Source organism: Schistocerca gregaria, chromosome 2, assembly GCF_023897955.1.
Source record: "Schistocerca gregaria isolate iqSchGreg1 chromosome 2, iqSchGreg1.2, whole genome shotgun sequence".
NCBI lineage: Eukaryota > Metazoa > Arthropoda > Insecta > Orthoptera > Acrididae > Schistocerca > Schistocerca gregaria.
This window is the reverse complement of record NC_064921.1, coordinates 327,635,757-327,653,373: the sequence shown is the minus strand read 5'-3', so window position 1 is coordinate 327,653,373 and position 17,617 is coordinate 327,635,757. Positions and strand designations below refer to the sequence as shown.

Below are 17,617 nucleotides of genomic sequence, written 5' to 3'. Positions count from 1 at the left end.
GACGTTACATTTCAGATGTGTTACGACCCGTGGCTCTACCCTTCATTCTATCCCTGCGAAACCCTACATTTCAGCAGGATAATGCACGACCGCATGTTGCAGGTCCTGTACGGGCCTTTCTGGATACAGAAAATGTTCGACTGCTGCCCTGGCCAGCACATTCTCCAAATCTCTCACCAACTTAAGTCTGGTCAATGGTGGCCGAGCAACTGGCTCGTCACAATACGCCAGTCACTACTCTTGATGAACTGTGGTATCATGTTGAAACTGCATGGGCAGCTATACCTCTACATCCAAGCTTCGTTTGACTCAATTCCCCAGGCGTATCAAAGCCGTTATTACGGCCAGGGGTGGTTGTCTGGGTACTGATTTCCTAGGATGTACGCACCCAAATTTTGTGAAAATGTAATCACATGTCAGTTCTAGTATAATATATTTGTCCAATGGATACCCGTTTATCATCCGCATTTCTTCTTGGTGTAGCAATTTTAATGGCAAGTAGTGTAGCAGCTACACTGCTAGCTATTAAAGCTGCATAAAAAAACATAGAAAATTTACTTATTGCACGTATACATTACCGTAGGCAGAATATATGATCAAATTTTTGCGCAATCTTTAGGTAAACAGGGTGCAGAGCTATTATTTCTGAGAGCAACAACAGACGTCAGTCAGCTGGACATTAAGATGAAGTAAGCTTAGAAATCGGTACGTCATTTCATGCCGATTCAGTTTGCCAGATTTCATTAAGCGTAGTGGCTGGCAAAGGGTAGCGTATCGGTCCTTAAGCACCCAACGGTGGTCAGATGTATCTAGTGGCTGAGACTCCCGTAGTAAACTTTGAACAGGTGAATTGTAAACTCGCCCGTTTCAGTATCTTCCTTTCAAACCAACAGTTCTCTAGTTTCTTTATACAAGTTGCAACAGGGTATAACTGCAGATATTCCTATTATTGACTGAGAATAGTGTACTGAACAACACTAAATTGGTATGAAACTTCCTGGCAGATTAAAACTGTGTGCCCGACCGAGACTCGAACTCGGGACCTTTGCCTTTCGCGGGCAAGTGCTCTACCAACTGAGCTACCGAAGCACGACTCACGCCCGGTACTCACAGCTTTACTTCTGCCAGTATCCGTCTCCTACCTTCCAAACTTTACAGAAGCTCTTCTGCGAAACATGCAGAAGTAGCACTCCTGAAAGAAAATATACTGTGGAGACATGGCTTAGCCACAGCCTGGGGGATGTTTCCAGAATGAGATTTTCACTCTGCAGCGGAGTGTGCGCTGATATGAAACTTCCTGGCAGATTAAAACTGTGTGCCCGACCGAGACTCGAACTCGGGACCTTTGCCTTTCGCGGGCAAGTGCTCTACCAACTGAGCTACCGAAGCACGACTCACGCCCGGTACTCACAGCTTTACTTCTGCCAGTATCCGTCTCCTACCTTCCAAACTTTACAGAAGCTCTTCTGCGAAACATGCAGAACTAGCACTCCTGAAAGAAAGGATACTGTGGAGACATGGCTTAGCCACAGCCTGGGGGATGTTTCCAGAATGAGATTTTCACTCTGCAGCAGAGTGTGCGCTGATATGAAACTTCCTGGCAGATTAAAACTGAGTGCCCGACCGAGACTCGAACTCGGGACCTTTGCCTTTCGCGGGCAAGTGCTCTACCAACTGAGCTACCGAAGCACGACTCACGCCCGCTACTCACAGCTTTACTTCTGCCAGTATCCGTCTCCTACCTTCCAAACTTTACAGAAGCTCTTCTGCGAAACATGCAGAAGTAGCACTCCTGAAAGAAAGGATACTGTGGAGACATGGCTTAGCCACAGCCTGGGGGATGTTTCCAGAATGAGATTTTCACTCTGCAGCGGAGTGTGCGCTGATATGAAACTTCCTGGCAGATTAAAACTGTGGGCCCGACCGAGACTCGAACTCGGGACCTTTGCCTTTGGCGGGCAAGTGCTCTACCAACTGAGCTACCGAAGCACGACTCACGCCCGGTACTCACAGCTTTACTTCTGCCAGTATCCGTCTCCTACCTTCCAAACTTTACAAAAGCTCTTCTGCGAAACATGCAGAACTAGCACTCCTGAAAGAAAGGATACTGTGGAGACATGGCTTAGCCACAGCCTGGGGGATTTTTCCAGAATGAGATTTTCACTCTGCAGCGGAGTGTGCGCTGATATGAAACTTCCTGGCAGATTAAAACTGTGTGCGCGACCGAGACTCGAACTCGGGACCTTTGCCTTTCGGGGGCAAGTGCTCTACCAACTGAGCTACCGAAGCACGACTCACGCCCGGTATTCACAGCTTTACTTCTGGCAGTATCCGTCTCCTACCTTCCAAACTTTACAGAAGCTCTTCTGCGAAACATGCAGAACTAGCACTCCTGAAAGAAAGGATACTGTGGAGACATGGCTTAGCCACAGCCTGGGGGATGTTTCCAGAATGAGATTTTCACTCTGCAGCGGAGTGTGCGCTGATATGAAACTTCCTGGCAGATTAAAACTGTGTGCCCGACCGAGACTCGAACTCGGGACCTTTGCCTTTCGCGGGCAAGTGCTCTACCAACTGAGCTACCGAAGCACGACTCACGGCAGGTATTCACAGCTTTACTTCTGCCAGTATCCGTCTCCTACATTCCAAACTTTACAGAAGCTCTTCTGCGAAACATGCAGAACTAGCACTCCTCAAAGAAAGGATACTGTGGAGACATGGCTTAGCCACAGCCTGGGGGATGTTTCCAAAATGAGATTTTCACTCTGCAGCGGAGTGTGCGCTGATATGAAACTTCCTGGCAGATTAAAACTGTGTGCCCGACCGAGACTCGAACTCGAGACCTTTGCCTTTCGCGGGCAAGTGCTCTACCAACTGAGCTACCGAAGCACGACTCACGCCCGGTACTCACAGCTTTACTTCTGCCAGTATCCGTCTCCTACCTTCCAAACTTTACAGAAGCTCTTCTGCGAAACATGCAGAACTAGCACTCCTGAAAGAAAGGATCCTGTGGAGACATGGCTTAGCCACAGACTGGGGGATGTTTCCAGAATGAGATTTTCACTCTGCAGCGGAGTGTGCGCTGATATGAAACTTCCTGGCAGATTAAAACTGTGTGCCCGACCGAGACTCGAACTCTGGACCTTTGCCTTTCGCGGGCAAGTGCTCTACCAACTGAGCTACCGAAGCACGACTCACGCCCGGTGCTCACAGCTTTACTTCTGCCAGTATCCGTCTCCTACCTTCCAAACTTTACAGAAGCTCTTCTGCGAAACATGCAGAACTAGCACTCCTGAAAGAAAATATACTGTGGAGACATGGCTTAGCCACAGCCTGGGGGATGTTTCCAAAATGAGATTTTCACTCTGCAGCGGAGTGTGCGCTGATATGAAACTTCCTGGCAGATTAAAACTGTGTGCCCGACTGAGACTCGAACTCGGGACCTTTGCCTTTCGCGGGCAAGTGCTCTACCAACTGAGCTACCGAAGCACGACTCCCGCCCGGTACTCACAGCTTTATTTCTGCCAGTATCCGTCTCCTACCTTCCAAACTTTACAGAAGCTCTTCTGCGAAACATGCAGAACTAGCACTCCTGAAAGAAAGGATACTGTGGAGACATGGCTTAGCCACAGCCTGGGGGATGTTTCCAAAATGAGATTTTCACTCTGCAGCGGAGTGTGCGCTGATATGAAACTTCCTGGCAGATTAAAACTGTGTGCCCGACCGAGACTCGAACTCGGGACCTTTACCTTTCGCGAGCAAGTGCTCTACCAACTGAGCTACGGAAGCACGACTCACGCCCGGTACTCACAGCTTTACTTCTGCCAGTATCTGTCTCCTCCCTTCCAAACTTTACAGAAGCTCTTTTGCGAAACATGCGGAACTAGCACTCCTGAAAGAAAGGATACTGTGGAGACATGGCTTAGCCACAGCCTGGGGGATGTTTCCAGAATGAGATTTTCACTCTGCAGCGGAGTGTGCGCTGATATGAAACTTCCTGGCAGATTAAAACTGTGTGCCCGACCGAGACTCGAACTCGGGACCTTTGCCTTCCGCGGGCAAGTGCTCTACCAACTGAGCTACCGAAGCACGACTCACGCCCGGTACTCACAGCTTTACATCTGCCAGTCTCCGTCTCCTACCTTCCAAACTTTACAGAAGCTCTTCTGCGAAACATGCAGAACTAGCACTCCTGAAAGAAAGGATACTGTGGAGACATGGCTTAGCCACAGCCTGGGGGATGTTTCCAGAATGAGATTTTCACTCTGCAGCGGACTGTGCGCTGATATGAAACTTCCTGGCAGATTAAAACAGTGTGCCCGACCGAGACTCGAATTCGGGACGTTTGCCTTTCGCGGGCAAGTGCTATACCAACTGAGCTACCGAAGCACGACTCACGCCCGGTACTCACAGCTTTACTTCTGCCAGTATCCGTCTCCTACCTTCCAAACTTTACAATAGCTCTTCTGCGAAACATGCAGAACTAGCACTCCTGAAAGAAAGGATACTGTGGAGACATGGCTTAGCCACAGCCTGGGGGATGTTTCCAGAATGAGATTTTCACTCTGCAGCGGAGTGTGCGCTGATATGAAACTTCCTGGCAGATTAAAACTGTGTGCCCGACCGAGACTCGAACTCGGGAGCTTTGGCTTTCCTGGGCAAGTGCTCTACCAACTGAGCTACCGAAGCACGACTCACGCCTGGTGCTCACAGCTTTACTTCTGCCAGTATCTGTCTCCTACCTTCCAAACTTTACAGAAGCTCTTCTGCGAAACATGCAGAACTAGCACTCCTGAAAGAAAATATACTGTGGAGACATGGCTTAGCCACAGCCTGGGGGATGTTTCCAGAATGAGATTTTCACTCTGCAGCGGAGTGTGCGCTGATATGAAACTTCCTGGCAGATTAAAACTGTGTGCCCGACCGAGACTCGAACTCTGGACCTTTGCCTTTCGCGGGCAAGTGCTCTACCAACTGAGCTACCGAAGCACGACTCACGCCCGGTACTCACAGCTTTACTTCTGCCAGTATCTGTCTCCTACCTTCCAAACTTTACAGAAGCTCTTCTGCGAAACATGCAGAACTAGCACTCCTGAAAGAAAGGATACTGTGGAGACATGGCTTAACCACAGCCTGGGGGATGTTTCCAGAATCAGATTTTCACTCTGCAGCGGAGTGTGCGCTGATATGAAACTCCCTGGCAGATTAAAACTGTGTGCCCGACCGAGACTCGAACTCGGGACATTTGCCTTTCGCGGGCAAGTGCTCTACCAACTGAGCTACCGAAGCACGACTCACGCCCGGTACTCACAACTTTACATCTGCCAGTATCCGTCTCCTACCTTCCAAACTTTACAGAAGCTCTTCTGCGAAACATGCAGAACTAGCACTCCTGAAAGAAAGGATACTGTGGAGACATGGCTTAGCCACAGCCTGGGGGATGTTTCCAGAATGAGATTTTCACTCTGCAGCGGAGTGTGCGCTGATATGAAACTTCCTGGCAGATTAAAACTGTGTGCCCGACCGAGACTCGAACTCTGGACCTTTGCCTTTCGCGGGCAAGTGCTCTACCAACTGAGCTACCGAAGCACGACTCACGCCCGCTACTCACAGCTTTACTTCTGCCAGTATCCGTCTCCTACCTTCCAAACTTTACAGAAGCTCTTCAGCGAAACATGCAGAACTAGCACTCCTGAAAGAAAGGATACTGTGGAGACATGGCTTAGCCACAGCCTGGGGGATGTTTCCAGAATGAGATTTTCACTCTGCAGCGGAGTGTGCGCTGATATGAAACTTCCTGGCAGAATAAAACTGTGTGCCCGACCGAGACTCGAACTCGGGACCTTTGCCTTTCGCGGGCAAGTGCTCTACCAACTGAGCTACCGAAGCACGACTCACGCCCGGTACTCACAGCTTTACTTCTGCCAGTATCCGTCTCCTACCTTCCAAACTTTACAGAAGCTCTTCTGCGAAACATGCAGAACTAGCACTCCTGAAAGAAAGGATACTGTGGAGACATGGCTTAGCCACAGCCTGGGGGATGTTTCCAGAATGAGATTTTCACTCTGCAGCGGAGTGTGCGCTGATATGAAACTTCCTGGCAGATTAAAACTGTGGGCCCGACCGAGACTCGAACTCGGGACCTTTGCCTTTGGCGGGCAAGTGCTCTACCAACTGAGCTACCGAAGCACGACTCACGCCCGGTACTCACAGCTTTACTTCTGCCAGTATCCGTCTCCTACCTTCCAAACTTTACAAAAGCTCTTCTGCGAAACATGCAGAACTAGCACTCCTGAAAGAAAGGATACTGTGGAGACATGGCTTAGCCACAGCCTGGGGGATTTTTCCAGAATGAGATTTTCACTCTGCAGCGGAGTGTGCGCTGATATGAAACTTCCTGGAAGATTAAAACTGTGTGCGCGACCGAGACTCGAACTCGGGACCTTTGCCTTTCGGGGGCAAGTGCTCTACCAACTGAGCTACCGAAGCACGACTCACGCTCGCTACTCACAGCTTTACTTCTGCCAGTATCCGTCTCCTACCTTCCAAACTTTACAGAAGCTCTTCAGCGAAACATGCAGAACTAGCACTCCTGAAAGAAAGGATACTGTGGAGACATGGCTTAGCCACAGCCTGGGGGATGTTTCCAGAATGAGATTTTCACTCTGCAGCGGAGTGTGCGCTGATATGAAACTTCCTGGCAGAATAAAACTGTGTGCCCGACCGAGACTCGAACTCGGGACCTTTGCCTTTCGCGGGCAAGTGCTCTACCAACTGAGCTACCGAAGCACGACTCACGCCCGGTACTCACAGCTTTACTTCTGCCAGTATCCGTCTCCTACCTTCCAAACTTTACAGAAGCTCTTCTGCGAAACATGCAGAACTAGCACTCCTGAAAGAAAGGATACTGTGGAGACATGGCTTAGCCACAGCCTGGGGGATGTTTCCAGAATGAGATTTTCACTCTGCAGCGGAGTGTGCGCTGATATGAAACTTCCTGGCAGATTAAAACTGTGGGCCCGACCGAGACTCGAACTCGGGACCTTTGCCTTTGGCGGGCAAGTGCTCTACCAACTGAGCTACCGAAGCACGACTCACGCCCGGTACTCACAGCTTTACTTCTGCCAGTATCCGTCTCCTACCTTCCAAACTTTACAAAAGCTCTTCTGCGAAACATGCAGAACTAGCACTCCTGAAAGAAAGGATACTGTGGAGACATGGCTTAGCCACAGCCTGGGGGATTTTTCCAGAATGAGATTTTCACTCTGCAGCGGAGTGTGCGCTGATATGAAACTTCCTGGAAGATTAAAACTGTGTGCGCGACCGAGACTCGAACTCGGGACCTTTGCCTTTCGGGGGCAAGTGCTCTACCAACTGAGCTACCGAAGCACGACTCACGCCCGGTATTCACAGCTTTACTTCTGGCAGTATCCGTCTCCTACCTTCCAAACTTTACAGAAGCTCTTCTGCGAAACATGCAGAACTAGCACTCCTGAAAGAAAGGATACTGTGGAGACATGGCTTAGCCACAGCCTGGGGGATGTTTCCAGAATGAGATTTTCACTCTGCAGCGGAGTGTGCGCTGATATGAAACTTCCTGGCAGATTAAAACTGTGTGCCCGACCGAGACTCGAACTCGGGACCTTTGCCTTTCGCGGGCAAGTGCTCTACCAACTGAGCTACCGAAGCACGACTCACGGCAGGTATTCACAGCTTTACTTCTGCCAGTATCCGTCTCCTACATTCCAAACTTTACAGAAGCTCTTCTGCGAAACATGCAGAACTAGCACTCCTCAAAGAAAGGATACTGTGGAGACATGGCTTAGCCACAGCCTGGGGGATGTTTCCAAAATGAGATTTTCACTCTGCAGCGGAGTGTGCGCTGATATGAAACTTCCTGGCAGATTAAAACTGTGTGCCCGACCGAGACTCGAACTCGAGACCTTTGCCTTTCGCGGGCAAGTGCTCTACCAACTGAGCTACCGAAGCACGACTCACGCCCGGTACTCACAGCTTTACTTCTGCCAGTATCCGTCTCCTACCTTCCAAACTTTACAGAAGCTCTTCTGCGAAACATGCAGAACTAGCACTCCTGAAAGAAAATATACTGTGGAGACATGGCTTAGCCACAGCCTGGGGGATGTTTCCAGAATGAGATTTTCACTCTGCAGCGGAGTGTGCGCTGATATGAAACTTCCTGGCAGATTAAAACTGTGTGCCCGACCGAGACTCGAACTCTGGACCTTTGCCTTTCGCGGGCAAGTGCTCTACCAACTGAGCTACCGAAGCACGACTCACGCCCGCTACTCACAGCTTTACTTCTGCCAGTATCCGTCTCCTACCTTCCAAACTTTACAGAAGCTCTTCAGCGAAACATGCAGAACTAGCACTCCTGAAAGAAAGGATACTGTGGAGACATGGCTTAGCCACAGCCTGGGGGATGTTTCCAGAATGAGATTTTCACTCTGCAGCGGAGTGTGCGCTGATATGAAACTTCCTGGCAGAATAAAACTGTGTGCCCGACCGAGACTCGAACTCGGGACCTTTGCCTTTCGCGGGCAAGTGCTCTACCAACTGAGCTACCGAAGCACGACTCACGCCCGGTACTCACAGCTTTACTTCTGCCAGTATCCGTCTCCTACCTTCCAAACTTTACAGAAGCTCTTCTGCGAAACATGCAGAACTAGCACTCCTGAAAGAAAGGATACTGTGGAGACATGGCTTAGCCACAGCCTGGGGGATGTTTCCAGAATGAGATTTTCACTCTGCAGCGGAGTGTGCGCTGATATGAAACTTCCTGGCAGATTAAAACTGTGGGCCCGACCGAGACTCGAACTCGGGACCTTTGCCTTTGGCGGGCAAGTGCTCTACCAACTGAGCTACCGAAGCACGACTCACGCCCGGTACTCACAGCTTTACTTCTGCCAGTATCCGTCTCCTACCTTCCAAACTTTACAAAAGCTCTTCTGCGAAACATGCAGAACTAGCACTCCTGAAAGAAAGGATACTGTGGAGACATGGCTTAGCCACAGCCTGGGGGATTTTTCCAGAATGAGATTTTCACTCTGCAGCGGAGTGTGCGCTGATATGAAACTTCCTGGAAGATTAAAACTGTGTGCGCGACCGAGACTCGAACTCGGGACCTTTGCCTTTCGGGGGCAAGTGCTCTACCAACTGAGCTACCGAAGCACGACTCACGCCCGGTATTCACAGCTTTACTTCTGGCAGTATCCGTCTCCTACCTTCCAAACTTTACAGAAGCTCTTCTGCGAAACATGCAGAACTAGCACTCCTGAAAGAAAGGATACTGTGGAGACATGGCTTAGCCACAGCCTGGGGGATGTTTCCAGAATGAGATTTTCACTCTGCAGCGGAGTGTGCGCTGATATGAAACTTCCTGGCAGATTAAAACTGTGTGCCCGACCGAGACTCGAACTCGGGACCTTTGCCTTTCGCGGGCAAGTGCTCTACCAACTGAGCTACCGAAGCACGACTCACGGCAGGTATTCACAGCTTTACTTCTGCCAGTATCCGTCTCCTACATTCCAAACTTTACAGAAGCTCTTCTGCGAAACATGCAGAACTAGCACTCCTCAAAGAAAGGATACTGTGGAGACATGGCTTAGCCACAGCCTGGGGGATGTTTCCAAAATGAGATTTTCACTCTGCAGCGGAGTGTGCGCTGATATGAAACTTCCTGGCAGATTAAAACTGTGTGCCCGACCGAGACTCGAACTCGAGACCTTTGCCTTTCGCGGGCAAGTGCTCTACCAACTGAGCTACCGAAGCACGACTCACGCCCGGTACTCACAGCTTTACTTCTGCCAGTATCCGTCTCCTACCTTCCAAACTTTACAGAAGCTCTTCTGCGAAACATGCAGAACTAGCACTCCTGAAAGAAAATATACTGTGGAGACATGGCTTAGCCACAGCCTGGGGGATGTTTCCAGTATGAGATTTTCACTCTGCAGCGGAGTGTGCGCTGATATGAAACTTCCTGGCAGATTAAAACTGTGTGCCCGACCGAGACTCGAACTCTGGACCTTTGCCTTTCGCGGGCAAGTGCTCTACCAACTGAGCTACCGAAGCACGACTCACGCCCGGTACTCACAGCTTTACTTCTGTCAGTATCCGTCTCCTACCTTCCAAACTTTACAGAAGCTCTTCTGCGAAACATGCAGAACTAGCACTCCTGAAAGAAAGGATACTGTGGAGACATGGCTTAACCACAGCCTGGGGGATGTTTCCAGAATCAGATTTTCACTCTGCAGCGGAGTGTGCGCTGATATGAAACTCCCTGGCAGATTAAAACTGTGTGCCCGACCGAGACTCGAACTCGGGACATTTGCCTTTCGCGGGCAAGTGCTCTACCAACTGAGCTACCGAAGCACGACTCACGCCCGGTACTCACAACTTTACATCTGCCAGTATCCGTCTCCTACCTTCCAAACTTTACAGAAGCTCTTCTGCGAAACATGCAGAACTAGCACTCCTGAAAGAAAGGATACTGTGGAGACATGGCTTAGCCACAGCCTGGGGGATGTTTCCAGAATGAGATTTTCACTCTGCAGCGGAGTGTGCGCTGATATGAAACTTCCTGGCAGATTAAAACTGTGTGCCCGACCGAGACTCGAACTCTGGACCTTTGCCTTTCGCGGGCTAGTGCTCTACCAACTGAGCTACCGAAGCACGACTCACGCCCGCTACTCACAGCTTTACTTCTGCCAGTATCCGTCTCCTACCTTCCAAACTTTACAGAAGCTCTTCAGCGAAACATGCAGAACTAGCACTCCTGAAAGAAAGGATACTGTGGAGACATGGCTTAGCCACAGCCTGGGGGATGTTTCCAGAATGAGATTTTCACTCTGCAGCGGAGTGTGCGCTGATATGAAACTTCCTGGCAGAATAAAACTGTGTGCCCGACCGAGACTCGAACTCGGGACCTTTGCCTTTCGCGGGCAAGTGCTCTACCAACTGAGCTACCGAAGCACGACTCACGCCCGGTACTCACAGCTTTACTTCTGCCAGTATCCGTCTCCTACCTTCCAAACTTTACAGAAGCTCTTCTGCGAAACATGCAGAACTAGCACTCCTGAAAGAAAGGATACTGTGGAGACATGGCTTAGCCACAGCCTGGGGGATGTTTCCAGAATGAGATTTTCACTCTGCAGCGGAGTGTGCGCTGATATGAAACTTCCTGGCAGATTAAAACTGTGTGCGCGACCGAGACTCGAACTCGAGACCATTGCCTTTCGCGTGCCAGTGCACTACCAACTGAGCTACCGAAGCACGACTCACGCCCGGTACTCACAGCTTTACTTCTGCCAGTATCCGTCTCCTACCTTCCAAACTTTACAGAAGCTCTTCTGCGAAACATGCAGAACTAGCACTCCTGAAAGAAAGGATACTGTGGAGACATGGCTTAGCCACAGCCTGGGGGATGTTTCCAGAATGAGATTTTCACTCTGCAGCGGAGTGTGCGCTGATATGAAACTTCCTGGCAGATTAAAACAGTGTGCCCGACCGAGACTCGAACTCGGGACCTTTGCCTTTCGCGGGCAAGTGCTCTACCAACTGAGCTACCGAAGCACGACTCACGCCCGGTACTCACAGCTTTACTTCTGCCAGTATCCGTCTCCTACCTTCCAAACTTTACAGAAGCTCTTCTGCGAAACATGCAGAACTAGCACTCCTGAAAGAAAGGATACTGTGGAGACATGGCTTAGCCACAGCCTGGGGGATGTTTCCAGAATGAGATTTTCACTCTGCAGCGGACTGTGCGCTGATATGAAACTTCCGGGCAGATTAAAACTGTGTGCCCGACTGAGACTCGAACTCGGGACCTTTGCCTTTCGCGGGCTAGTGCTCTACCAACTGAGCTACCGAAGCACGACTCACGCCCGGTACTCACAGCTTTACTTCTGCCAGTATCCGTCTCCTACCTTCCAAACTTTACAGAAGCTCTTCAGCGAAACATGCAGAACTAGCACTCCTGAAAGAAAATATACTGTGGAGACATGGCTTAGCCACAGCCTGGGGGATGTTTCCAGAATGAGATTTTCACTCTGCAGCGGAGTGTGCGCTGATATGAAACTTCCTGGCAGATTAAAACTGTGTGCCCGACCGAGACTCGAACTCGGGATCTTTGCCTTTCGCGGGCAAGTGCTCTACCAACTGAGCTACCGAAGCACGACTCACGCCTGGTACTCACAGCTTTACTTCTGCCAGTATCCGTCTCCTACCTTCCAAACTTTACAGAAGCTCTTCTGCGAAACATGCAGAACTAGCACTCCTGAAAGAAAGGATACTGTGGAGACATGGCTTAGTCACAGCCTGGGGGATGTTTCCAGAATGAGATTTCCACTCTGCAGCGGAGTGTGCGCTGATATGAAACTTCCTGGCAGATTAAAACTGTGTGCCCGACCGAGACTCGAACTCGGGACCTTTGCCTTTCGCGGGCAAGTGCTCTACCAACTGAGCTACCGAAGCACGTCTCACGCCCGGTACTCACAGCTTTACTTCTGCCAGTATCCATCTCCTACCTTCCAAACTTTACAGAAGCTCTTCTGCGAAACATGCAGAACTAGCACTCCTGAAAGAAAGGATACTGTGGAGACATGGCTTAGCCACAGCCTGGGGTATGTTTCCAGAATGAGATTTTCACTCTGCAGCGGAGTGTGCGCTGATATGAAACTTCCTGGCAGATTAAAACTGTGTGCGCGACCGAGACTCGAACTCGGGACCTTTGCCTTTCGCGGGCAAGTGCTCTACCAACTGAGCTACCGAAGCACGACTCACGCCCGGTACTCACAGCTTTACTTCTGCCAGTATCCGTCTCCTACCATCCAAACTTTACAGAAGCTCTTCTGCGAAACATGCAGAACTAGCACTCCTGAAAGAAAGGATACTGTGGAGACATGGCTTAGCCACAGCTCGGGGGTTGTTTCCAGAATGAGATTTTCACTCTGCAGCGGAGTGTGCGCTGATATGAAACTTCCTGGCAGATTAAAACTGTGTGCCCGACCGAGACTCGAACTCGGGACCTTTGCCTTTCGCGGGCAAGTGCTCTACCAACTGAGATACCAAAGCACGACTCATGCCCGGTACTCACAGCTTTACTTCTGCCAGTATCCGTCTCCTACCTTCCAAACTTTACAGAAGCTCTTCTGCGAAACATGCAGAACTAGCACTCCTGAAAGAAAGGATACTGTGGAGACATGGCTTAGCCACAGCCTGGGGGATGTTTCCAGAATGAGATTTTCACTCTGCAGCGGACTGTGCGCTGATATGAAACTTCCTGGCAGGTTAAAACTGTGTGCGCGACCGAGACTCGAACTCGGGACCTTTGCCTTTCGCTGGCAAGTGCTCTACCAACTGAGCTACCGAAACAGGACTCACGCCCGGTACTCACAGCTTTACTTCTGCCAGTATCCGTCTCCTACCTTCCAAACTTTACAGAAGCTCTTCTGCGAAACATGCAGAACTAGCACTCCTGAAAGAAAGGATACTGTAAAGACATGGCTTATCCACAGCCTGGGGGATGTTTCCAGAATGAGATTTTCACTCTGCAGCGGAGTGTGCGCTGATATGAAACTTCCTGGCAGATTAAAACTGTGTGCGCGACCGAGACTCGAACTAGGGACCTTTGCCTTACGCGGGCAAGTGCTCTACCAACTGAGCTACCGAAGCACGATTCACGCCCGGTACTCACAGCTTTACTTCTGCCAGTATCCGTCTCCTACCTTCCAAACTTTACAGAAGCTCTTCTGCGAAACATGCAGAACTAGCACTCCTGAAAGAAAGGATACTGTGGAGACATGGCTTAGCCACAGCCTGGGGGATGTTTCCAGAATGAGATTTTCACTCTGCAGCGGAGTGTGCGCTGATATGAAACTTCCTGGCAGATTAAAACTGTGTGCCCGACCGAGACTCGAACTCGGGACCTTTGCCTTTCGCGGGCAAGTGCTCTACCAACTGAGCTACCGAAGCACGACTCACGCCCGGTACTAACAGCTTTACTTCTGCCAGTATCCGTCTCCTACCTTCCAAACTTTACAGAAGCTCTTCTGCGAAACATGCAGAACTAGCACTCCTGAAAGAAAGGATACTGTGGAGACATGGCTTAGCCACAGCCTGGGGGATGTTTCCAGAATGAGATTTTCACTCTGCAGCGGAGTGTGCGCTGATATGAAACTTCCTGGCAGATTAAAACTGTGTGCCCGACCGAGACTCGAACTCGGGACCTTTGCCTTTCGCGGGCAAGTGCTCTACCAACTGAGCTACCGAAGCACGACTCACGCCCGGTACTCACAGCTTTACTTCTGCCAGTATCTGTCTCCTACCTTCCAAGCTTTACAGAAGCTCTTCTGCGAAACATGCAGAACTAGCACTCCTGAAAGAAAGGATACTGTGGAGACATGGCTTAGTCGCAGCCTGGGGGATGTTTCCAGAATGAGATTTTCACTCTGCAGCGGATTGTGCGGTGATATGAAACTTCCTGGCAGATTAAAACTGTGTGCCCGACCGAGACTCGAACTCGGGACCTTTGCCTTTCGCGGGCAAGTGCTCTACCAACTGAGCTACCGAAGCACGACTCACGCCCGGTACTCACAGCTTTACTTCTGCCAGTATCCGTCTCCTACCTTCCAAACTTTACAGAAGCTCTTCTGCGAAACATGCAGAACTAGCACTCCTGAAAGAAAGGATACTGTGGAGACATGGCTTAGCCACAGCCTGGGGGATGTTTCCAGAATGAGATTTTCACTCTGCAGCGGAGTGTGCGCTGATATGAAACTTCCTGGCAGATTAAAACTGTGTGATCGACCGAGATTCGAACTCGGGACCTTTGCCGAGACGGATACTGGCAGAAGTAAAGCTGTGAGTACCGGCCGTGAGTCGTGCTTCGGTATCTCAGTTGGTAGAGCACTTGCCCGCGAAAGGCAAAGGCCCCGAGTTCGAGTCTTGGTCGGGCACACAGTTTTAATCTGCCAGGAAGTTTCATATCAGCGCACACTCCGCTGCAGAGTGTAAATCTCATTCTGGAAACATCCCCCAGGCTGTGGCTAAGCCATGTCTCCACAGTATCCTTTCTTTCAGGAATGCTAGTTCTGTATGTTTCGCAGAAGAGCTTCTGTAAAGTTTGGAAGGTAGGAGACGGATACTGGCAGAAGTAAAGCTGTGAGTACCAGGCGTGAGTCGTGCTTCGGTATCTCAGTTGGTAGAGCACTTGCCCGCGAAAGGCAAAGGTCCCGAGTTCGAGTCTCGGTCGGGCACACAGTTTTAATCTGCCAGGAAGTTTCATATCAGCGCACACTCCGCTGCAGAGTGAAAATCTCATTCTGGGAACACTACATTGGTATTTACGTCTTTTACTGACTAATAATCATAGCTGTAAAAATTTGTGTGTTTCTAGGTTGGTTAGTACCTCTAAGTACAAGTGGAAAGAGCGAGTCACTAAAGCTCATTTCCCTCCTGGCAACAGGTCAGAAGTCGAAATATGGACACAAAACGGTTTATCTATACTGACTAATGTAATCCACTTCACAGCCCAGCTACAACCATGCAGAAAACGTCAGGGCTGCAGATCCTCGACTTGCGCCAAACGGTGGTTGGGTTTCGGGTTCCGCTGAATTGGTCAAGTGTCCACTACACGCAGTAGGCAGCTACACCGGTAGCAGGGGCTGTGTGGCGTGGACTGAGTGGTTTTTTTAGGTTAGAGGATTTCGGGAAAACACAAGAAGTTATTCAGTCACAAAGGGTGCAGGCTGAACACAGGAAGACCGTAGATGCAGGAACGATTGGTACAACAGTTATAAATTGTCGTAGCTGTGCTGGGAAAGTGCCAGGGCTCCAAGCGCTAATAGAAAGTACTGATGTTCAAATTGTTCTAGGCACTGAAAACTGGCTAAAGCCGGATATAAGCTCACCCGAAATTTTTGCGAAGAACTTAACGGTGTTCCGAAAGGATAGGCTTAACACGGTTGACGGTGGCGTGTTTGTCGCTCTTAGTAGTAGTTTAACTTGTCACGAAATTGAAGTAGGTACTTCCTATGAGTTAGTACGGGCAGAGGTCTTTGTTGGCAACCGGAATAAAATAATAATTGGATCCTTTTACCGACCTCCCAATTCAAATGATACACTTGCTGAAAGGTTCAAAGAAAACTTGAGTTTGATTTCAAACACGTACCCGACTCATTCGGTAATAGTTGGTGGGACTTTAATTTATCCTCGATATGTTGGCAAAAATACATGTTTAATTCCGGAGGTACGCATAAAACATCATCCGAAATTGTACTAAACGCATTCTCTGAAAACTTTTTCGAGCAGTTAGTTCATGAGCCCACGCGAATAGTATATGGTTGTGAAAACACGCTTGACCTCTTAGCAACAAATAATCCTGAGTTAATAACGAACATCAAAACCGATTCAGGGATTAGTGAACAAAGGGTTGTCGTAGCGAGATTGAATATTGTAATCCCCAAATGCTCGAAAAATAAGCGAAAAATATACCTATTCAAAAAAGCAGATAAAAATTCACTTGACGCTTTCCTGAGAGACAATCTCCACTCATTCCAAATTAATAATATAGGTGTAGAACAGATGTGGCTTGGATTGAAAGAAATAATATCGGCAGCAATTGAGAGATTTATACCAAATAAATTAAAAAACGTCCAAGCTGAACCTCCTTGGTACACAAAACGGGTTAGAACACTGTTGCAGAAACAACGAAACAAACATGCTAAATTTAAACAGACGCAAAATCCCCAAGATTGGCGATCTTTTACAGACGCTCGAAATTTAGCGCGGACTTCAATGTGAGATACTTACAACAGTTTCCACAACAAGACTTCGTCTGAAAACTTGGCAGAAAATCGAAAGAGATTCTCGTCGTATGTGAAGTATGTTAGCGGCAAGAAACAATCAATGCCTTCTCTGCGCGATAGCAGTGAGATACTATCGAAGACAGTGCTGCCAAAGCCTTCCGAAACACCTTCACAAAAGAAGACAAAGTAAATATTCCAGAATTCGAATGGAGAACAGCTGCCAACATGACTAACGTAGAAGTAAATATCCTCGGAGCAGTGAAGCAACTTAAATCACGTAATAAAAGAAGTCTTATGGTCCAGACTGTATACCAATTAGGTTCCTTTCGGAGTATGCTGATGCATTAGCTCCATACTTAACAATCATATACAGCTGTTCGCTCGACGAAGTTGCACAGTTCACACCAATATTCAAGAAAGGTAGTAGGAGTAATCCACTAAATTACAGGCCCATATCGTTAACGGCGATCTGGAGCAGGATTTCAGAACATATATTGTGTTCGAACATTATGAATTACCTCGAAGGAAACGGTCTATTGACACACAGTCGACATGGGTTTAGAAAACATCGTTCATGTGAAACACAACTAGCTCTTTATTCACACGAAGTGTTGAGTGCTACTGACAAGGGATTCAGATCGATACCATATTTCTGGATCTCCGGAAGGCTTTTGACACTGTACCACACAAGCGGCTCGTAGTGAAATTGCGTGCTTATGGAATATCGTCTCAGTTATGTGACTGGATTTGTGATTTCCTGTCAGAGAGGTCACAGTTAGTACTAATTGAAAGAA

The 17,617-nt window shown here is 49.1% G+C and overlaps 1 non-coding gene across 1 annotated transcript; it reads right to left on the bottom strand.

Moving 5' to 3' along the window:
• Positions 1-4,015: 4,015 nt before the first annotated feature.
• Positions 4,016-4,090, bottom strand: Trnap-cgg (transfer RNA proline (anticodon CGG)). The gene has a single exon. It is a non-coding gene; the product is annotated as a tRNA-Pro (tRNA).
• Between the last annotated feature and the right edge of the window lie 13,527 nt (positions 4,091-17,617).